This window comes from Pteronotus mesoamericanus, unplaced genomic scaffold (genome assembly GCF_021234165.1).
Source record: "Pteronotus mesoamericanus isolate MK-2021 breed Mesoamerican mustached bat unplaced genomic scaffold, CSHL_Meso_final contig_65, whole genome shotgun sequence".
In the NCBI taxonomy this organism is placed as follows: domain Eukaryota; kingdom Metazoa; phylum Chordata; class Mammalia; order Chiroptera; family Mormoopidae; genus Pteronotus; species Pteronotus mesoamericanus.
In genome coordinates this window covers 7,335,168-7,360,012 of record NW_026555228.1, presented here as the reverse complement: position 1 = coordinate 7,360,012, position 24,845 = coordinate 7,335,168, and the positions used below count along the sequence as shown (strand labels likewise).

The window sequence follows — 24,845 nt, the reverse complement described above, 5'->3', positions numbered from 1 at the left end:
GTTACGCACAAGAGAGCACCAATTAGACTGCCATCTGACCTCTCAACAGAAACATTTCAGGCCAGAAGGGAGTGGCATGAAATATTCAAGGTGATGAAAAGCAAGGACCTACAATCAACGCTACTTTACCCGGTAAGGCTATCATTTAAAATTGAAGGAGAAATAAGGAGCTTCCCAGGCAAGAAAAAAATACAGAGGTTTGTTAACAACAAACCACTACTGCAACAAATGTTAAATGGTGAAGAAGAAGAAAGAAGAAAAAGAGAAAGAAAAAAACAGAGGAAAATAATCTAACAATAAAATGGCATTAAATATATATCTATCAATAATCATCTTAAATGTAAATGGTTTAAATGCTCCAGCCAAAAGACAGAGGGAAGCAGAATGGATAAGAAAATAAGACCCATATATATGCTGCCTCCAAGAGTCCCACCCCAGTTCAAAATATACACACAAACTAAAAGTAAAGGGATGGAAAAAGATATTTCACACAAACAGAAAGAGAAAAAAGGTTGGGTAGCAATACATCTGACAAAACAGGCTTTAAAACCAAGGCTATAGTAAAAGACAAAGAAGGACACTACATAATGATAAAAGGAACAATCCAATAAGAGGACATAACCCTAGTAAAATTTATGCACCCAACATAAGAGCACCTAAATATGTAAAGCAAATCTTAATGAACATGAAGGAAGAGATCAACAGAAATACAATCATAGTCAGGGATTTTAACACTCCTTTAACTTCAATGGATAGATCTTCCAGACAGAAAATCAATAAGGAGACAGCGGCCTTAAACAACAAACTACATCAAAGGGATTTAATTGATATCTTCAGAGCATTTCACCCCAAAGCAGCAGAATATACATACTTTTCAAATGCACAGAGAACATTTTCTAGGATATACCACATGTTAAGACATAAAATGAGTCTTAAAAAATTTAAGAGGATTGAATTAACATCAAGCATCTTCTCTGACAACAATGCTATGAAACTAGACGTCAATCACACGAAAAACACTGAAAAATACAAAGTCAAGAAAGCTAAATAACATGTTATTAAACAATGAATGGGTCAACAAAGAAACCAAGGAAGAAGTCAAAAGATATCTTGAAACAAATGAAAATGAGGATACAACAATTCAAAATCTGTGGGACATAGAGAAAGCTATCCTAAAGGGAAATTCATAGCATTACAAGCCTATCTCAAAAAATAAGAAAAAGTTCAAATAAACAATCTAACTTTACACTTAAAGAAACATGAAAAAGAACAGCAAACAAAGCCCAAACTGAGTAGAAGGAAATAATGAAGATCAGAGCAGAAATAAATGAAATAGAGTCTAAAAAATAAGATACAAAAGATCAATGAATCCAAGAGCTGATTCTTTCAAAAGATAAGCAAGACTGACATACCTTTAACCAGACTCATCAAGAAAAAAGAGAGAGGACCCAAATAAATAAGATCAGGAATAAAAGAGAAGAAATAACAACTGACACCAAAGAGTTGTTAAGAATATATTATGAACAACTATATGCCAACAAACTGGACAACCTGGATGAAGTGGATAAATTCCTAGGAACATACAATCTTCCAAAACTAAATCAGGAAGAATCAGAGAATCTGAATAGACAGATTACACCTAATGATATTGAAGCAGTAATCAAAACACTCCCAACAAACAAAATCCCTGGACCAGATGGCTTCATAGGTGAATTTTACCAAACATTCTGAGAAGAACTAACACCTCTCCTTCTCAAACTATTTCAAAAACATCAAGTGGAGGGAAGGCTTCAAACTCATTTTACAAGGCCAGAGTTTCCCTAATTCTAAAACCAGATAAAGACACTACAAAAAAGAAAAAAGAAAAGAAAGAAAATTATAGGCCCATATCCCTGATGAATATAGGCACTATAATCCTCAACGAAATATTACCAAATCAAATACAGTAATGCATCAAAAGGGTAATAATACACCATGATCAAGTGGGATTTATTCCAGGAATGCAAGCTTAGTGCAATATTTGTAAATCAATAAATGTGATTCACCACATAATGATCTCACCTATAAGTGGACTCTGTTCAACAGAATAGACTAACAAACAAAATAAACCACAGGCATGGAAACATGGAGCAGAGTGAAAGTGACCAGAGGGGATGGGGAAGGAGGACAATGGTGGAAAGAGGGGAAAGGGACTAGACAAAGAACATGTATGGATGACCCATGGACATGGACAACGGAGTGGAAATTGACTGTGGGAGCGGGGGGTGGGGTGAGATGGGTGGAACAGGGTAAAGGGGGAAAAATTGAGACAACTATAATAGAATAAACATGATTTATAAATAAAAAAGAAAACAAAATAAAAATGAAAAAAATTAAAAGATTAAAAACAAAGCATTAAAGAGTTAAAAGAAAAAAACCGAAATGATCATATCAATAGATGCAGAAAAAGCATTGATAAAACCCAGCACCCACGCCTGAAAAAAAAAACTCTTAGCAATGTGAGAATAGAGGGAACATACCTAAACATAATAATCCACTGCCAGCATCATACTCAACGGGCAAAAACTATAAGCGTTCCCCTTAAGATTGGGAACAAGACAGGGTTGTCCACTTTCATCTCTCTTATGCAACAGAGCATTGGAAGTTCTAGCCACAGCAACCAGAGAAAAAGAAGAAATAAAAGGTATATATCAAGGACTCATTGACAAAGCCAAAGTGGGGAAGGACTGAGAGAGGGAGATGGGGGAGGGGGACAGGGGAAAGTGGTGGTGGGAAGGTGGAGACAAATGTATTTGAACAAAAAATAAATTTTCTTTAAAAAGCACTTTAAATGTATATGTGGCAAAAAAAAAAAAGGCATCCGAATTGGAAAGAAGTAAAACTGTCATTATTTGCATATTACATGATACTGTACATAGAGAATCCCAAAGATTCCACCAAGAAACTACTAGAATTGATAAATTAATTCAGCAAAGTAGAAGCATACAAAATTAATATCCAGAAATCAGTTGTTTTTATATGCCAATAACAAACTAACAGAAAGGGAAATAAAACAATCCCATTCACAATCGCTCCAAAAAGAATAAAATACCTAAGAATAAACCTAACCAACGATATAAAAGACATGTACTCACAAAAGTATAAAACACAGAAGACAAATATTAAAGAAGATACAAATAAGTGGAAGCACATACTATGTTCATGGATAGGAAGAATTAACATCATTAATATGTTCATACTACCCAAAGCAATCTATAGATTCAATGCAATTCCTCTCAAGATTCCAATGACATTTCACAGAACTAGAACAAATATTTCAAAAAATTTATATAGAACCACAAAAGGCCCTGCATAGCAACAGTGATCTTGAAAAAGAAGAACAAAGCTGGAGGACTCACAGTACCTAATTATTAAACTATACTATAAGGTCATAGTAATCAAAACAGCATGGTACTGGCACAAAAACAGAAACACAGATCAGTGGAATGGAATAGAGAGCCCAGAAATAAACCCACACCTTTAGAGTAATTAATATTTGACAGAGGAAGCAAGCACATACAATGGGCTAAAGATAGCTTATTCAATAAATGGTGTTGGGAAAATTGGACAGATACATGCAGAAAAATGAAACTACACGACCTTCTTATACCACACACAAGAATAAAGTCAAAATTGATTAAAGACATAAATGTCAGACCTGAAACCATAAAAATCCTAGAAGAAAACATAGGCAGCAAAATCTCAGACACGGATCCTAGCAATATTTTATCAGATATACCTCCCTAGGCAAGAGAAAATAAACAAATAAATAAATAAATAGGACTACATCAAGCTAAAAAGTTTTTGCACAGCAGAGGAGAACATAAAAAGACAACCCACAGAATGGGAGAACATATTCGCTGATACATCTGATAAGGGGTTACTATCCAAAATTTATAAGGAACTTACAAAACTCAACACCAAAACACCAAACAAACCCAATTTTAAAAATGGGCAAGGGACCTGAATAAACACTTCTCCAAAGAGGACATACAGATGACCAACATACACATGAAAAGAAATTCAAGGTCACTAATCATCAGAGAAATGCAAATTAAAATTTCAATGTGATATCATCTCACACTTTTCAGAGTGGCTATCATCAATAAATCAACAAACAAGTGCTCACGAGGATGTGGAGAAAGGGGAAGACTTTTGCACTATTGGTGGGAATGCAGACTGGTGCAGTCACTGTGGAAAGTGGTATGGGGATACCTCAAAAAATTAAAAATGAGTCTGCCTTTTGACCCAGTGATCCAACTTTTGAGAATATATCTGAAGGAACCCAAAACATTAATTCAAAAAGACGTTAGCACCCCTATATTCATTGTAGCGTTATTTACAATCACCAAGATATGGAAGCAGCACAAGTGTCCACCAGTAGATGAGTGGATAAAGTAACTATGGGGCGCATGAGGGAGAGAAGATGGCGGAGGAGTGAATGGGAGTCACGCTGACCTCCTCCCAAGACCAAACTGGAATTGCAACTAAATAATGGAGTAATCACCTGGAAAGCAGTGGAGCGATAGTGGGAGAGGAGCCTTGGTGCCGCGGACAGTGGATTCGACTCTCACACATCCCAATGGGTGAGAAGTGCGGTGGAGGCTCAAGAGGGTGGGCTGGGTGTGCACGAGCACTAGCACCAGAGGGACATTGAAACGGCCAGTTAGCGTCCCCCCGAGAAGAACAGGGTCTGAATCATAAACAGGAACCCCTAAACTACAGCAGCTAAAACCAAGAAAATACAGACAAAACGCAACCCCAAAAAGCTTAGGGACGCTGTCTGCCAGAGACAGGTGGCTGGGGATGCAAAGAGACATTTAAAGGGCCAATGCAAAAGTTGCAGTGGCAGCCACCCTCCTTGATCTCTGGGTAGAGGCGGCAGCAGAGTGGGCTGGTGCCTGGGAAAAGACCGGGGAGGAAAACTTTGTGAAGAGCACAGACACGGAGGCCCGTAGAGCCTGGGTGATAATGCACATCCCACTCTGCAGCTACCATCTCACTCAGGTATAAGGGAATCAATTAACCTGCCTTTTGAGTGCTCCGCACACAGCTTGTGCGTGTGAGCTGGGGGGCTGAGTGCAGACTGGCTGGGAGAGCCCTGAGGAGAGATTGGAGATGGGGGCGTTGGGGAAAGAACGGAAGGAGGAACCGGGGAGTCCTGACTCCCTCCCTGTTCCGCAGGCCCCATTGTGGGCTGGAAAGGCGCGCCCCCAAAAAGGTAGAAGAGGGGCGCGCAGGAACCAGACTGCCTGCGATTGAAACGCAGGCCACACAGGCGGTGGATCCTTGGCCGCAGGGGTCACAGAACTGCCCAGAGACCACTGAGGAGAGACGAGAAACAGACGCGTTGGGGAAAGAACGGGAGGAGGAACCGGGGAGTCCTGACTCCTTCTCCTTGCCATAGTCTCCATTGCGCGGGAAGAGGCCACACCCCCAAAGAGCCAAAAGATGAAAAGCACACATAGACACCCCAAAAACACCCAGTGCAGGCGCGCACACTTGCGCCGAGTGACCGGCGAGCGTTGGCGAGCGTGTGTGTGACCCGCGCGGGCTGGCGAACACTTGCACCAGCCGGCAAGGCCTCCCACAGATTGGCACCGATACAGCCTGCGAGGGAGTGCACAGAGTGGCAAGGGCAGGCATAAACTGACCCGCCCGCCCGGGATTCCAGAACGGCCCACAAAATTAGTAGAGCTGCCCAGAATCCCTGGAGGAGAAACCGGAGACAGGATAAACCGGAGAGTCCTGGAGCTGACTTCCTCCCATTTCCGTAGTCCCCATTTGGCGAGGGCAAGCAACGCACCCAAAGAGCCAAAAGCGGGGAAAACACACAATAGAAGACCCTAAACTGACCAGTGCTGGGGAGCTCGCCAGCCAAGGGGCCAGATGAGTACGTGAGGTCGTGTATAAGCCCCCTGGTCTGGGGCAGGCACACGCGAGCCCAGGCAAGCGGGGGATCCTGCCGCGCCGGGAGCGCGCTCAAGGAGCCGGCGTGAGAGTGCAGAGAGATCCCCCAAAATAGCCCAGCCCTGACCCAAGAGGTCACAGAGCTGCCCCAAGCAGGGGTCAGACACAGACAGTAGACTCCTAGAAGGCTCAAACAAACAACCCAAGGCCCTATAGGGTCAACAACTGACATCATCAGAGGCAGGCCCAGAAAGAAAACTAAAGGACAAAAATACTTAACAGACTCTCACAAAAATGGGAAGAAAAAGAAGTTCCCCCCAAATGAGTGGAAAAGAGGACTCCCCACAGGGAGAGCTAAATGAAATAGAGGCAAGGGAACTATCAGATATGGAATTCAAAACAATGGTTCTAAGGAAGCTCAATGAGTACAGCCAGCTCAAAGATAACTATGAGAAACGGCAGAGAAACTATCAGGATCTTACAGCAAACTATATCAGCCTGGAAAAGGACATAGAAACTATCAAGAAAACACAAGAGGACATGAGGAATACCATTTCTGAATTGAAGAACACAGTAGAAGGAATCCAAAGCACGTTGGATGAAGCTGAGGACCGAATCAGTGAGATGGAGGATAAGGTAGAAAGAAGCTCCCAGAAAGAACAAGAAATGGAAAAACGACTCGAAAAGAATGAAGAGGCATTTAGGGAAATGCAGGACAACCTGAAACGCAATAATATCCGTATAATAGGGATACCAGAATGAGAAGAAGAGGAGCAAGGGATAGAGAACCTCCTCGAAAAAGTAATGATGGAAAATTTCCCTAATTTGAGGAGAGAAAGGCTCTCATGGATCCAGGAGGCACAGAGGACCCCACTCAAGAGGGACTCAAGGAGGTCCACTCCAAGACACATCATCATTAAAATGGCAACTATCAAAGACGAAGAGAATCCTCAAGGCAGCAAAGGAGAAGGAGAAAGTAACATACAAGGGGGCCCCGATACGCCTAGGAGCTGACTTCTCAACAGAAACACTACAAGCCAGAAGGGAATGGCAACAAATATTCCAAGTCATGAAAAGCAAGGGCCTACAGCCAAGGCTGCTCTACCCAGCTAGGCTCTCCATTAAAATAGAAGGGGAAATACGGAGTCTCCCAGACAAGAGAAGACTAAAAGAATGTCTCTACCAAACCAGCACTCCAAGATATGCTAAGGGGACTGGTTTAAGCAGATGAAGGAAAAGAATGAGAGAGAGAGGAACACAGGTACAAAGAGAAAAGATGAGTAAGTTTCTATCAGTAATATCTCTCCATGTGAATGGACTAAATGCCCCAATCAAAAGACACAGGGTACCTGAATGGATAAGAAAACATGACCCATACATATGCTGCCTACAAGAGACCCACCTCAGAGCAAGTGACCTACACAGATTGAAAGTAAAGGGATGGAAAAAAATATTCCAAGCAAATGGGCAAGAGAAAAAGGCCGGGGTTGCCATACTTGTATCAGACAAAGTAGATTTCAAAACAAAGGCCATAAAGAGAGACCCAGAGGGGCACTTTATACTACTTAAAGGAAGAATCTATCAAGAAGACATCAACATTGTAAACTTATATGCTCCCAATATAGGAGCCCCCAAGTTTATAAAGAAATTGTTGGATGTCTTCAAAAAATATATAGACAGCAACACACTGATAGTAGGGGATTTCAACACCCCACTGTCAAAAATGGACAGATCTTCCAAACAAAACATTAATAAACATATTGTGGCACTGAATGACACACTGAATCAAAGAGACTTAATTGGCATATATAAAACCTTACATCCCAAAGAAGAAAAATACACATACTTCTCAAAGGCTCATGGCAGTTTTTCAAAGATAGACCACATGATAGGACATAACGCATACCTCAGCAAATTCAGGAAAATTGAAATAATACCAAACTTTTTCTCGGACCACAAGGGATTGAAACTGGAAATCAACCTCAAAGAGAAACTTCAAAAACTTGCAAACTCATGGAGACTGAACAGTACACTATTAAACAAAGAATGGGTCAATAATGAGATAAGAGAAGAAATCAAAAAATTCCTGGAAACAAATGAAAATGAACAGACAACAGTCCAAAACCTATGGGACACAGCAAAGGCAGTCCTGAGAGGGAAGTTCATAGCAATACAGGCTTACCTAAAAAAGACAGAAACATTTCAAATAAAAGACCTAACACTACAACTTCAAGAACTGGAGAAACAACAACAAATAAATCCCAGAGCAAGGAGAAGGAAGGAAATAGTCAAGATTAGAGCAGAACTCAATGACATAGAGAAGAAAAGAACAATTCAGAGGATCAACCAATCCAGAAGCTGGTTCTTTGAAAAGATAAATAAAATTGACAAGCCTTTAAGCAGACTCATCAAGAATAGAAGGGAGAGGACCCAAATTAATAATATCAGAAGTGAAAGAGGAGAAATAACAACTGATACCGCAGAAATACAAAGGATCGTCAGAAACAACTATGAACAATTATATGCCAATAAATTTGAAAATCTTGATGAAATGGACACATTTTTAGAAAAGTATAATCTTCCAACACTGAAGGAGGAAGAAACAGAAAGCTTGAACAGACCGATAACAGCTGGGGAAATTGAAGCAGTCATCAAGAAACTCCCGGCACACAAAAGCCCAGGGCCGGAGGTTTCCCAGGAGAATTTTACAAAACATTTAAGGAAGAGCTAACCCCTGTCCTTCTCAGACTATTCCAAAAAATCCAAGAGGAGGGAAGACTCCCAGACTCTTTCTATGAGGCCAGCATCACCCTGTTCCCAAAACCAGATAAAGACCCTACAAAGAAAGAAAACTACAGGCCAATTTCGCTGATGAACATAGATGCTAAAATCCTCAACAAAATATTGGCAAACCGCATCCAGCAATACATGAAAAAGATTATCCACCACGATCAAGTGGGATTCGTCCCAGGCATGCAGGGATGGTTCAATATATGCAAGTCAATAAATGTGATACATCACATAAATAAAAGACAAAAACCACATAATCATCTCAATAGATGCAGAAAAAGCATTCGATATGGTACAGCACCCATTTATGATCAAAACACTCAGCAAAATGGGAATAAATGGGGCATTCCTCAACGTAATAAAGGCCATATATGAAAAGCCTACAGCCAACATCATACTCAACGGGCAAAAACTGAAAGCTTTCCCACTAAGATCGGGAACACGACAAGGATGTCCGCTCTCACCGCTTCTTTTCAACATCGTATCGGAAGTCCTAGCCACAGCGGTCAGACAAGAGAAAGAGATAAAAGGCATCCAAATAGGAAAGGAGGAAGTAAAGCTATCATTGTTTGCAGATGACATGATAGTGTACATAGAGAAACCTGAAGACTCTACCAAAAAACTCCTCCACCTAATAAGTGAATTTGGCAAAACAGCAGGATACAAAGTCAACATTCAGAAATCAAAGGCATTTTTGTACACCAGCAATGCAATAGAAGAAGAAATCAGAAAAAAAATAACATTCGATATAGCAAGAAGAAAAATAAAGTACCTGGGCATAAATTTAACCAAAGACGTAAAAGACCTGTACGCAGAAAACTATACAACATTGAAAAAAGAAATTAAGGAAGACACAAATAAATGGAAGCATATACCGTGCTCATGGACTGGAAGAATTAATATCATCAAAATGTCCGTACTACCCAAAGCAATTTATAGATTCAACGTAATCCCTATTAAGATACCAACGACACATTTCACAGAAATAGAACAGACATTTCAAAAATTTATATGGAACCATGAACAACCCCGAATAGCCTCAGCAATTTTGAGAAAGAAACACAAAGTAGGAGGGATCACAATACCGGACATCGAACTCTACTACAAAGTCACTATACTCAAAACAATCTGGTACTGGCACAAGAACAGACCCATAGACAAGTGGAACAGAATAGAAAGCCCAGAAATAAGCCCAGGTCTCTATGGGCATCTAATATTTGACAAAGGGGGCAGAAGCATAAAATGGAGCAATAGCAGCCTCTTCAACAAATGGTGTTGGGACAGCTGGACGGCTACATGCAAAAAATTGAAATTGGATCATCTGCTGACACCATACACAAAAATAAACTCAAGATGGATAAAAGACCTAAATATAAGTCGCAACACCATCAAAGTCCTAGAGGAGAACATTGGCAGGAAACTCTCAGATATCCCACGCAGCAATTTTTTCACTGATATGTCTCCTAAAGCAAGGGACGTAAAGGAAAGAATAAACAAGTGGGACCTCATCAGAATAAGAAGCTTCTGCACGGCTAAAGAAAACATCAGCAGAATGAAAAGGGAGCCAACCCTATGGGAAAATATATTCGCTAATGATACATCAGATAGAGGTTTGATCTCCAAGATATATAAAGAACTCACTTGACTCCACTCCAAGACGACAAACGATCCAATCAAAAAATGGGCAAAGGACCTGGGCAGACGTTTTTCAAGGAGGAGATACAGAGGGCCCAGAGGCATTTGAAAGGATGGTCAGCATCACTAGCCATCAGAGAAATGCAGATCAAAACCACCATGAGGGACCACCTCACACCAGTCAGAATGGCCATCATAAACAGATCCACAAACAACAGGTGCTGGCGAGGCTGTGGAGAAAAGGGAACCCTAGTCCACTGTTGGTGGGAATGCAGACTGGTGCAGTCCCTGTGGAAAGCAGTGTGGAATTTCCTCAAAAAGCTGAACATGGAACTGCCTTTGGATCCAGTGATTCCCCTGCTGGGACTATACCCTACGAACACCAAAACACCAATACAAAAGAACCTATGCACCCCAATGTTCATAGCAGCACAATTTACAATAGCCAAGTGTTGGAAGCAACCTAAATGCCCATCCGTAGATGATTGGATCAAAAAGTTATGGTACATATACACAATGGAATACTATGCAGCAGAAAGAAAAAAAGAACTACTAAACTTCGCAACAGCATGGATGGAACTGGAGAGCATTATGCTAAGTGAAATAAGCCAGGGGGTGAAAGACAAATACCATATGATCTCACCTATAAGTGGAACCTAACGAACAATACAAAGATGCAAGGAAAATAAGACCAGCAACACTGAAAGGAAAAGAAATCAACAGAGACAAGAGGGAAGGAGGGAGGTGGGGCGGGGACAAGGAAGGGAAGGGGAAAGTCAAGGAACATATAGCAAGGACTCATGGACAAAACCACAGGGGAAGAGCTGAGGGAGGGAGGGGGCAAGGGAAAGTGGTGGAGGGGAGCTAGAGACAAATGTATTTGAAAAAATAAATTAAAATAAAATTTAAAAAAATAACTATGGGGCATTTACACAATGGAATACTGCTTGGCCATGAAAAAGGAGAAAGTTTTACCCTTTGCAACAGCATGGATGGACCTGGAGAATATTATGCTAAGTGAAATGAACCTGTCAGAGAAAGAAAAATACCGTATGATTTCACTCATATGTGGAATCTAATGAACAAACTGAACTAACAAGAAAAATAGAGACAGACTCAGAGGTAGAGAGCAGGATAGCAGCTAAGGGGGGGAGAGACTGAGCAAAAAGGAAAAAAGACTCATGGACATAGACAACAGCATAGTGATTGCAGGGGATGGGGGTTTTAAAGGGACTAAATGGTAATGGGGGGGAAAGTACAATAAAAAATGGTTAAATAAACTATGGTTCAAATTAATAAAGGTAAAAGTAATAAAATAGAGTATCAGCATTTTGCAATTTCCAATGAAGTAAGTAATGGATCTAAGCCGTGGTTTGCTGGAAACAGTTCAGACCAGCTTGTAAGAGCCAACTGTGCACATCTGTTCCAACCCCACATTCAGCGACATATCAGTAAGAGTGAAATTGGCCGTGACAGGAGTGTTTATACCATAAAAGTTGGCAAATAGCCAGTTGTTAAACATTTACCAACACACTGCTGGATGTAGGCAATGATCAATACCTGACTAAACCATTATTTGAAAGGCTGCTGGGGATCTTTATCATAATGGATGAATGAGGCTAATAATATGTGAACACACTGATCAAGTAACATTACAAAAACAGAGGCATTAGACTTCAGGGACCTCCTAGTGGGATGCAGTAGGAAGTACACAGCATCACTAGGAAGCATTCTTGCCAAAAATACAGTCTGATTCTAATCAAACCTAGATCTACCTACTGGTTTAAAGGAAATACAGGAGATAGAAGAACAGTCAACCAGCCAAATATAAAATGTGGAAATGTCTACAGAGTGGATAATTTTCCTATGAAGGAATGAAAATTAAGAGAGGGTACATTGAAGAAGGACTGTATCTATTAAGAGAGACTTAACAGAAGTCAAAATAAACACAATGTGCACGTAGCCCTTGTTTGTATCCTCATCTGAACAAGCCACTATAAGAAAACATACTTGAGACAATTCAGGGAATCTGAACACTGGCTAGATACTAGATGATATTAAAGGATTATTGTTAATTCTGTACATATAATAAAGATTTAGTAGTTTTTAAAGGCCTTATGCATTAGAGATACATATAAAGTATTTATGTATGAAATTATAACAATATCTGAAATTTGTTTCAAAATAACCTGGGGATGGGGTTTCTCTTATACATATACTTGAAATTTTCCATAATACAGTGTTTAACAGAGCAGCCAGTATACAGAACATATATAAAAGAATTACAAAATTATCAGTATTGACATGGACATAATTCTAAGATACAATGTACTATGAAAAATCATGGGAGAAACATGCACAGTGTGATTCCAGTTAAAGATAAAAAACATGCAACTGATGTCACAGGTACATATATGCATTCACAAATGCACTAGAAAATGTCTCAGGAATACATTCCCTGGAGAGTTCTTGGGGCTTGGTAGAAATAAGGTTAAGGATAGACCTGTAATGTTTTAATTTTACACCCAAGAAAGTATTGGTCGATCACTCAAATGAATTTTATAAGCATTTTAAAAATAAAGGTTTTACTAATATTTCCCACTACATCCTCCAGAGACTGGAGTCCTGTTCCTCCCCACACACTCTTGTTACAGGACTCAGCCAGCCAGGGACCGCTGTAAAACTGGAGGGTGTATATACAATAGCATACACCCTACCCAACAGCAGGACTGGCTGCACCCTAGCCTTGGAAAGCCTTTGTAAAATTTCTCCAGGCTTTTGACTTCTAGGGGTGCAAATCCAGTACTGTGCTAGTACAGAAACTTTCATGTAACTTATCAAGGAAAAACACCTATAAAGAAAGAAACAGGAAAAGGCAAAAAGAAGCCAAGGACAGACAGCACATTGCAACCATACCTTTGAAAGACTGAGACTGGCATGTATCTAGATGAACATGCTGTATACTGGCACAGACAAGCCTGGAAATACCTGGAATGTACCTTTACCTCTGAAAAAGTTCACCTAGCCGAACAGACCAAAAATACTTCTCTATGTTCACAATGAACTTTTAGCTTTCAAATCTCAGGACAAAATAACACTACACTGCAGCCAACACCATTTATCTATCAGCTACTGAGAAGCTCAAAGGAAACCTCGATGCTCGGTCACTATGAATTCTGACTGTTACTCCTAACAATAGACCCCTACCACAAACAAAATCAGGCCTGAAAGCAAAGAACCAGGTCTAGAAAGCTAGAGGGCATTCCTCAGCCCTTCAAAGACAAATGACTGCAGTGGCAGCCAAAGTGGGCAAATTGGACTTCATCGAAATTAAAAACATTTGCACTTCAAAAAACACCATTAAAAAGGTTGAAAGGTCAACCCACAAAATGAGAGAAAATATTTGTAAATCATATATCTGTAAAAGGACTTGTGTTCAGAATGTATACAGGGCCCTTGCAATTCAACAATTAAAAAAACAACCCAACTGAGGAATGGGGCAAAGATTTTGAATAGACATTTCTCCAAAGGTGACATAAACACAGCCAATAAGCACATCAAAAGATGTTCAACATCAGTAGTCATCAGAAACTGCAAACCAAAATCATGATACCACTTTATATCTACTAAGACAGCAAACATAAAAAGAACAGGCAATAACAAGTGTTTCAAGGATATGAAAAAATAGAAATCATCATACGTTGTTAGTAATATGGCAAATTAGTGCAACTATTTCAGAAAACAATTCAGTAGTTCCTCAAAATGTCCAACACGGTGTTACCATATGACCCAATAGTTCCACCCCCATGTACTCTAGTATATACCCAAGAGAAAGAGGAGTATGTTTACACAAAAACTTGTACATGCATGGATGTGTGTAGCAGCATTATTCATAACAGTCAAAAAGTAGAAACAACTGAATTGTCCATCAACTGATAAACAGAAAAACGAAATGTGCCATATCTATACAATAGAATATTATGTCTCCATAAAAGAAATTAAGTACTAATCAAAGAGAAAAGATGAGTAAGTTTCTATCAGTAATATCTCTCAATGTGAATGGACTAAATGCCCCAATCAAAAGACACAGGGTAGCTGAATGGATAAGAAAACATGACCCACACATATGCTGCCTACAAGAGACCCACCTCAGAGCAAAAGACCTACACAGATTGAAAGTAAAGGGATGGAAAATAATATTCCAAGCAAATGGACATGAGAAAAAGGCTGGCGTTGCCATACTTGTATCAGACAAAGTCGATTTCAAAGCAAAGGCCATAAAGAGAGACCCAGAGGGGCACTTTATCATACTTAAAGGAAGAATCTATCAAGAAGACATCAACATTGTAAACTTATATGCTCCCAATATAGGAGCCCCCAAGTTTATAAGGAAATTGTTGGATGACTTCAAAAAAGATATAGATAGCAACACACTGATAGTAGGGGATTTCAACACCCCACTGTCCAAAATGGACAGATCTTCCAAACAAAACATTAATAAACATATTGTGGCGCTGAATGAAACACTGAATCAAAGAGACTTAACTGACATATATAGAATCTTACATCCCAAAGAAGAAAAATACACATTCTTTTCAAATGCTCATGGCAGTTTTTCAAAGATAGACCACATGATAGGACACAAAGCAAGCCTCAGTAAATTCAGGAAAATTGAAATAATACCAAACTTTTTCTCAGACCACAAGGCCTTGAAACTCGAAATCAAACTCAAAGAGAAACTTCAAAAACGTGGAAACTCATGGAGACTGAACAGTACACTATTAAACAATGAATGGGTCAATAATGAGATAAGAGAAGAAATAAAAAAATTTCTGGAAACAAATGAAAATGAACAGACAACTGTCCAAAACCTATGGGACACAGCAAAGGCGGTCCTGAGAGGGAAGTTCATAGCAATACAGGCTTACCTTAAAAAGATAGAAACATTTCAAATAAAAGACCTAACACTACAACTTGAAGAACTGGAGAAACAACAACAAATAAATCCCAGAGCAAGTAGAAGGAAGGAAATAGTCAAGATTAGAGCAGAACTGAATGACATAGAGACAAAAAGAACAATTCAGAGGATCAACCAATCCAGAAGCTGGTTCTTTGAAAAGATTCATAAAGTGGACAAACCTGTAAGCAGACTCATCAAGAAAAAAAGGGAGAGGACCCAAATTAATAATATCAGAAATGAAAGAGGAGAAATAACAACTGATACCACAGAAATACAAATGATCATCAGAAACTATTATGAACAATTATATGCCAAGAAATTTGAAAATCTTGATGAAATGGACAAATTTTTAGAAAAGTATAATCTTCCAACACTGAAGGAGGAAGAAACAGAAAGCTTGAACAGACCGATAACAGTTGGGGAAATTGAAGCAGTAATCAAGAAACTCCCAGCACACAAAAGTCCAGGGCCAGACGGTTTCCCAGGAGAATTTTACAAAACATTTAAGGAAGAGCTAACCCCTGTCCTTCTCAGACTATTCCAAAAAATCCAAGAGGAGGGAAGACTCCCAGACTCCTTCTATGAGGCCAGCATCACCCTGATCCCAAAACCAGATAAAGACCCTACAAAGAAAGAAAACTACAGGCCAATTTCGCTGATGAACATAGATGCTAAAATCCTCAACAAAATATTGGCAAACCGCATCCAGCAATACATTCAAAAGATTATCCATCACGATCAAGTGGGATTCATCCCAGGGATGCAGGGATGGTTCAATATACGCAAATCAGTAAACGTGATACACCACATAAATCAAAGAAAAGACAAAAACCACATGATCATCTCGATAGATGCAGAAAAAGCATTTGACAAGGTACAGCACCCATTTATGATCAAAACACTCAGCAAAATGGGAATCAATGGGGCATTCCTCAACGTAATAAAGGCCATATATGAAAAACCTACAGCCAATATCATACTCAATGGGCAAAAACTGAAAGCTTTCCCACTAAGATCGGGAACACGACAAGGATGTCCGCTCTCACCGCTTCTTTTCAACATCGTATTGGAAGTCCTAGCCACAGCGGTCAGACAAGAGAAAGAGATAAAAGGCATCCAAATAGGAAAGGAGGAAGTCAAACTATCATTGTTTGCAGATGACATGATAGTGTACATAGAGAGCCCTGTAGACTCTACCAAAAAACTCCTCAACCTAATAAGTGAATTTGGCAAAACAGCAGGATACAAAGTCAACATTCAGAAATCAAAGGCGTTTTTGTACACCAGCAATGCAATAGAAGAAGAAGAAATCAGGAAAAATATACCATTCGATATAGCACGAAAAAAGATAAAGTACCTAGGGATAAATTTAACCAAAGACACAAAAGACCTGTATGCAGAAAACTATACAACATTGAAAAAAGAAATTAAGGAAGACACAAATAAATGGAAGCATATACCGTGCTCATGGATTGGAAGAATTAATATCCTTAAAATGTCCATACTACCAAAAGCAATTTATAGATTCAACGCAATCCCTATTAAGATACCAATGACGTATTTCACAGAAATAGAACAGACATTTCAAAAATTTATATGGAACCATAAACGACCTCGAATAGCTGCAGCAATTTTGAGAAAGAAACACAAAGTAGGAGGGATCACAATACCGGACATCAAACTCTACTACAAAGCCACTATACTCAAAACAATCTGGTACTGGCACAAGAACAGACCCATAGACCAGTGGAACAGAATAGAAAGCCCAGAAATAAGCCCAGGTCTCTATGGACATCTAATATTTGACAAAGGGGGCAGAAGCATAAAATGGAGCAATAACAGCCTCTTCAACAAATGGTGTTGGGAGAGCTGGATGGCTACATGCAAAAAATTGAAATTGGATCATCAGCTGACACCATACACAAAAATAAACTCAAGATGGATAAAAGACTTAAATATAAGTCGCAACACCATCAAAGTCCTAGAGGAGAATATTGGCAGGAAACTCTCAGATATCCCACGCAGCAATTTTTTCACTGATATGTCTCCTAAAGCAAGGGACATAAAGGAAAGAATAAACAAGTGGGACCTCATCAAAATAAGAAGCTTCTGCACGGCAAAAGAAAACATCAGCAAAATGAAAAGGGAGCCAACCATTTGGGAAAATATATTTGCTAATGATACATCAGATAGAGGTTTGATCTCCAAGGTATACAAAGAACTCACTCGACTTGACTCCAAGAAGACAAACGATCCAATCAAAAAATGGGCAAAGGACCTGGGCAGATGCTTTTCTAAGGAGGAGACACAGAGGGCCCAGAGGCATTTGAAAGGATGCTCTGCATCACTAGCCATCAGAGAAATGCAGATCAAAACCACCATGAGGTACCACCTCACACCGGTCAGAATGGCCATCATAAACAGATCCACAAACAACAGGTGCTGGCGAGGCTGTGGAGAAAAGGGAACCCTAGTCCACTGTTGGTGGGAATGCAGACTGGTGCAGCCACTGTGGAAAGCAGTGTGGAATTTCCTCAGAAAGCTGAAAATGGAACTGCCTTTTGATCCAGCGATTCCCCTGCTGGGACTATACCCTGAGAACACCAAAACGCCAATACAAAGGAACCTATGCACCCCAATGTTCATAGCAGCACAATTTACAATAGCCAAGTGTTGGAAGCAACCTAAATGCCCATCAGTAGATGATTGGATCAAAAAATTATGGTACATATACACAATGGAATACTACGCAGCAGAAAGAAAAAAGAAGTACTAAACTTCGCAACAGCATGGATGGAACTGGAGAGCATCATGCTAAGCGAAATAAGCCAGGGGGCGAAAGACAAATACCATATGATCTCACCTATAAGCGGAACCTAACCAACAATGCAAAGAAGCAAGGCAAATATGACCAGCAACACTGAAAGGAAAAGAAATCAACAGAGACAAGAGGGAAGGGCGGGGCAGGGAAAGGGAAGGGAAGGGGAAAGTCAAGGAACATATAGCAAGGACTCATGGACAAAACCAAAGGGGAAGAGCTGAGGGAGGGAAGGTGGGAGGGGGCAAGGGAAAGAGGGGGGGAAGGCAGAGACAAATGTATTTAAAAAGTAAATAAATTAATTAAAAAAAAAAAAAAGAAATTAAGTACTAACACATACTACAACATGGATAAACCTTGCAAACATTACACTAAGTGCAAGAAGGCAGTTACAAAAGACCATATATTGTATGATTCTATTAATATGGAATGTCTGGAACAGGAAAATTCATAGAACCAAAGTAGGTTAGTGGTTGTCAATGGCTTGGGGTGGGAGGAAGAAAGGGGAAAGAGAATGACTGCTAATGGGTACAGGATCTTTTGAAGGGATGATAAAAAATGTTCTGAATTTGGATAATGCTGATGGTTGCACACTATGAATATACTACCACTGAACTGTATACTTTAAAAGGGTGAACTTTATAGTACATAGATTACACCCTTGGTTGGCTGTGTACTGCAGACCCAAAAGTTTGGGAGTAGGGCAGGAATCTCATAATCCTACTAGATTCTTTAATCCTAATAGATTTTAAAAGGGAACGAGTAGCTCTCATGGGAATGATACAATATGGAACATAGGTAAGGCCAAAGCCATCTGTGTGGCCAAATTCATCCTTCAGAGAATATGAAAGATAAATTTAGCCTTGAGCACATCTCTTATTCCAAGGGTTTACCTATTTCTCAGGTTGCAGAAAGAAATATACATTTGTAGAAAACCCAGAACAGACTCCTCTCAGCTCACCACTCAATAAACACACCCACCTTCCAAGTTAAGACAGAGCCCTTATCACAACACTTTGTCCATCTGTACACCTCAAAATGGAGGCTTTGGGAAGTTCCCCAAAATTATCTCTCAGTATCGGAGGGACACTGAAGAAGAACCCAAAGAACATATCAGCAGAGCCTTAAAGAATGCTCTGGAATGCTTCTGTCATGTCAGTTGCAATCTAGGAGGTGGCAGCAGATTGGTCAAATGGATACCCTGGATAAAAAACGGTAGGCAAGTATGAGACAGGTAAACTCAGCCAGGAAAAAACACCTCTGGTACTCTCAAGTACCATCTGTTCATTGCAGCTATAGAGTGAAAAGTAAATTTTGCGATAGGTAATATCTGTACATGAGACAAAATTTAAAAGATACAAATGGTATTCAATGAAAAGTAAGTTTCTCTCTCACTCCTGTCTCCTGTCATCTTTTTCTTTTCCTCAGAGGTAACCACTGGTACTAGTTTCTTAACTAGTCTTCCAGAAACTGCCTATACATTTAAGAACATATATATTCTGCAGCTTGCCTTTTTCACTTAATTTATCACAGACAGCTCTCCACCTAGTATACATAACTTATTCCTTTTCATGGCTTCATAAGATTCCATGATATGGACATACTAGAATTTCTTTATTTTCTCCCCATCTTTTTTTATTGTAATAAAATACACATAACCTAAGATCTACCACCGTAACAAAATATTAAGTGTGTGTTACAGTATTGTTAACTATAGGCACAACGCTGCACGGAAGATATCTACAACTTAGTAATCTTGCATGACTGAACTTTATACCCACTGAACAGAAACTCCTCATTTTCCCCTTTCCACAGCCCCTGGCAACCACCATTCTACTTTTTGCTTCTATGAGTTTGACTATTGTAGATACCACAAGTGATATCATGCAGTATTAACTCCTGTGTGACTGACATATTTCACTGAGCATAATGCCGTCAAGGTTCCTTCATGTTGTTACATGAGACAAGATTTTCTTTTTCTAGCTGTATAATATTCCATTATATGTTATACTACATATTCTTTATCTATTTATCCATGATAGACATTTAGGTTTTCATTTCTTGGCTACTGTAAACAATACTTCAATGAACATGTGAGTTCAGATACCTCTTCAAGATCCTGATTTAATTTTTTGGAATAAGTACCCAGAAATAGGATTGCTGGATCATATGGTGGCTCTAGTTTTAATTTTTGGAGGAACCTCCATACTGTTCTCCATAGAGGCTACAGCATTCTACATTTTTTTTTATTGTCCAAATACATTTGCCTCCATTTTCCCACCACCACTTTCCCCTGCCCCACCCATCCCCATCTCCCACCCTCAATCATTCTGGATATACCATAATTTCTTAACGATGGAATGAATTTTTATTATCAACATGTCTAAAGCAGAGACCAGATATTAGCTATCTATGGGCAGATACTACCCATGGATGTGTTTTGTTTAGCCATCACACAGGTTTTAACATGCGGATCCCAATATATTTGGCCATATGGGATGTGATGAAAAGAGTTATTCACTCTCCTCTCTTATAGTTAGAGGGGCATCACTAGGAAATGGTTGCTCTGCCAGGGGCTACATTTCCCAGTTGCCTGGCAGCTGGCTATATCCATGGGCTAGATTTCCCCCATTAAATTTGAGTGGAAGTGATGAGGGTTCCTGGTGTGAAGCTTTCAAAGGATGGCTATGTATCCATTCCACAATGTCTGCCCCTTCTGCCCAGTGGATGCCCAATGACTGGAAGAGGGCTGAGACTGTTGACTGTCACCACAGAAACCTTAGGCTGCAAACCTTGGGCACGGCTTTGCAATGAACGGGTCAATGTCAAGAGTGGATGGAGGAAAGTTCCCATCCCACACAGTGAAACAGAAAAAATCCTTTTAAGGAAAAAAATTACCTTATGAAAACAACTGTTTCAATGAGAAAATGTAGGTTAGGGTCTAAAAAGTATTGCCCTCACAGTGTGATTTTTCTTACAGGATTTTCTGTAATAAAGAGTGTTTTATAGCTATAAAATCTAAACATCACTGAGCAAGTCCCAGGTCTGACTGCCTCTAGATTTTGTACACTTGTCCCATTACTGAATTAGATTATATTGCCCTTTTTTTCCTCAAAGACAGCAGCACTGTGGGACTGAGAGAGGATGACTGCATGACCTGGATTTGCTATTACAAAGGTGATCTCCCTTTTACATGTAGTGATCATATTATATTAACTTCTCCCTAGGAGAACGCATGCTTTAGGTGAAATGCCAGCACCTACCTATATAGAGTTCTGGGATAGTCTAGACTCCAGTAAATCAGTATGTTCACACACTCCCTACAGATATAAAAATTAAAGCCAATTGTTCCACACTGCCAAAGTTGACCATGTTCATTTTTGTAGGTTTACATTCTAAATCAGCCCTTTGTTAATTTTCTCCATAGCATGTTATCAATCTTCATAAATTTGAAGGCATTAATGTCACCCACTTCTAAGCTATTTCCTTAAATCCTATCCAAACCCTACACAGAGTCGGTGGGCTCACCTCCCTTTGGTCTCTACAGCCTTTTATCCTATTTGCTTCTTGTTTGTGTAAACATCACCACTCCATGTAACCACCATCTCATTTTTTTCATTTCCCTCTTTCATTCTTGCATCTTGGCATCTTCCCTCCATCCTATTTCTTCTACACTCTATCACTCCACTTTAGGCCAGTCTGACTCAGCAACTGAGCCTCCGTCAACTGTTTTTCACAATCCTGTCATTCTCATTTTTCAAAACATAAGCTTCATTTTATCTTTCCCTTCAACTCAGGCCCAGATCTTGTTTCTGTACATTCTCTCTCTTTTTTAAAAAAGATTTTATTTATTTGTTTTTATAGAGAGGGGAAGGAAGGGAGACAGAGGGAGAGAAATATCGATGTGTGAGAGAAACACAGATTGGTTGCCTCTTGCATGCCTCCTACTGGGGACCTGGCTCACAATCCAGGCATGTGCCCTGGCTGGGAATCAAACAGGCAATATTTCAGTTCACAGGCCAGCACTCAATCCACTGAGCCACACCAGCCAAGGGTGTTTTTGTACATTTTCTATTCCTCTTTCCTTTACCTTTCCTGACTCTCCTACTGTTACAAACAAGGTGGCCCTAGTACGGTCTGTCTTAAGTGATAAAGTTGGCAGAAAGATGGGGTACTGGGGGCTGGAAGGACATGAACCCAGTGAAGTAGCAGGTTAGATTAGCTTCCCCCATGGCTACCCTCACATTCCCAACTGCTTCAGAGAAGACAGGTCCAGAACCTCATCAATAAAGTGAAAAGGAGACAAGTGGTCCCTGTAGGTTAGGCAAAAAGATATAGCAACAGAAACTGAGTGAGACACAAAAAGAAGAATATTAATAGTAAATAATGATATGAAAAGCTGTTTAGTCTCACTAGGAATCAAGGAAATGCAAACATTTGTCTATTATATTAGTAACAATAAAAAAGATGAACATTAACCAGTGTTCCAAGGGTATTTTTTTTATAGCACAGTTTAGCAACATACATCTATACTTGAAGTATCTATCTATGGCCTGTGTCACAGCAACCCCAACTTCAGTCCAAGAAAAGTAGATGAGGAAACAAAGATATAGATACAAAGTCCTTAAAAACCTCTTCCCTGTTTATAACATGTGGGACAAAGTGAGTTTGGTGGGCGAGCCTGGGAAAGGGAGGCTCATAAGCATAAAGGGGGCGAAAAGGAGGAAGGGAGGGAGGAAGGGAGGGAGAAACAGAGAAAGAAGAGGAGAAGGAGAGGAAGAGGAAATATGAGGAGCAGGAATGAGCACAGAGGAGGATGAAAAAAGGAGAGAGAGTGGCTTACAAGGGGCTCTGTGAAAAGGATCAAGGAGAACACGCAGGAGGAAGTAGTTTGTGAACATGAGAGAAAAGTGTGGGGGAGTGACAAGGAGAAGGAAAGGAAGGCAGGGTGAGAGAAAAATGCTCCACTGATGCACCATCAATTCTGGTACATATACTCCACATGGGCATTGAAAGAAATGATGTAGCTCTCCATTATGAAATAGAAAGATGGTTAGTGGTGAAGTTCAGGATATAGGACAGCAAGCACAGTGTGACCCAGCTGGTCAAAAGAGACGTATAAACACAAGTGCAGCTGAGGGGTTACTATAGGGGCATCACGGCTCTCACAGGTTGTACTATTCTGATAGGTTTATACTCCATGCTTTTGTAATCAGAATTTTAGTAAGTTCTAGCAAAATGCAATACACTAAAACTCTACATAATTTAGATCCTTGTACTTTCCTATGAGAATTAACCAACATGGAATCAAATTAAGTAGATGCAATGGTACGACCTGCTCTCTTCACGTGATCAATTTAAACTGCTCATTAAAATGTCACTTGGGTAAACCAGCACTGAAAAGACAATGGAAGTAGACTGTGAATGTAGACGTCACCCATCTAGTGGTCCTTCAGCATTTATCTGACAAAAATGCTTTTCCTATTGAAGTCATGTCAATATTGGAGATGTAAAAAGAAGCTGTCTCAATTCAGGTTCTCCCAAAGGCAGCCCCTAAGACTGGCACTTGGGAACAGGTATTTTACTTGGGTGTGGGGAAAGTGAGACAGGGCAGGAGGAAACAAAGCCACCAAAATGTGTATTAATGAATGGAGTACTAAGCAGTCAACAGGGGCTCGGTGCTTTTATGAGTCTGCTCGGTGCCTTTATGAGTCCTCTAAGGTTGGTCGGGGACAAATCACGCAAGTGTCCCACTGGTGGGGGGGGTCAAAGAAGTCAAGGGGCTTTAACTTCAGACTCCCTTCCTTCATCAGTCAGGTGTGAGAATGGGTGCCTATGGGCCAGCCATGGTGCTATCTGGATTATATTTATTATCTCACTAAAACCCTCCAATTCTGTGGAATATTGGCCCTATTTTACAGATTAGGAATCTGAGATACAGAAAGATTAAACCACTTGCTGAAAATCAAATAGTTAATAAGCAGCTGAGAGAGACTTTGAATCCAGTCTTATCTCTTCCTCTCTAGAGGACAACCTTATAAAAGCTACAGCACATTCATTCTTCAAACAGCTGGCACTCCTGGGGTTACACAGACTGAGAGATGCTTGCATGTTTCCAGCCTCTCTCCTTGCAAGGAAAACATATTGAGACAGCTGCCCAGATTGTTTTAATCTTCTTTCATCCATACAAAAATCTTCTAGGTCATAATCCACCAGCAATGTAAAATTTTTATAGCATCATCACCCATGGCTATTCCCACCCCAAATACCAGTTACTATGAAATTATGCCAGAATTTGGATCAAAGTATGGGGGAAAATTCAAGGCAAATTTTTATCTGATGAACTCATGGCATAGAATCAAGTTTCACAGAGAGCTCCAGATTCTAGTATATTAAAAAACATTCTATAACTTTACTGTGAAGAGAGCACTTTATTAGAACAAATAAAACATGCTGAGCTATGCCGGGACACAGAGGTCATGCTAATGTGTGAGCCAAGGAGTCTTTTCTTGCTTTAGTAGAAAAGATAATAATCTGAAAATCACTAGCATCTGAGGTTCCCTTGATTTGAAATGCACATAGATATAAAAAGGGTCCAGGAAATCATTGTATTTATAGCTTGCCTACATTAGGCAGTGAAAAGGCCCTTGCTGCTCCCAAAATAACACTTGGGATGGTGCTGTATCCTAGTAC

The 24,845-nt window shown here is 39.9% G+C and overlaps 1 protein-coding gene across 2 annotated transcripts in view; it reads right to left on the bottom strand.

Moving 5' to 3' along the window:
- REPS2 (RALBP1 associated Eps domain containing 2) overlaps positions 1-24,845 on the bottom strand; it is a 217,372-nt gene that overhangs the window by 74,390 nt on the left and 118,137 nt on the right. The window lies entirely within an intron of this gene.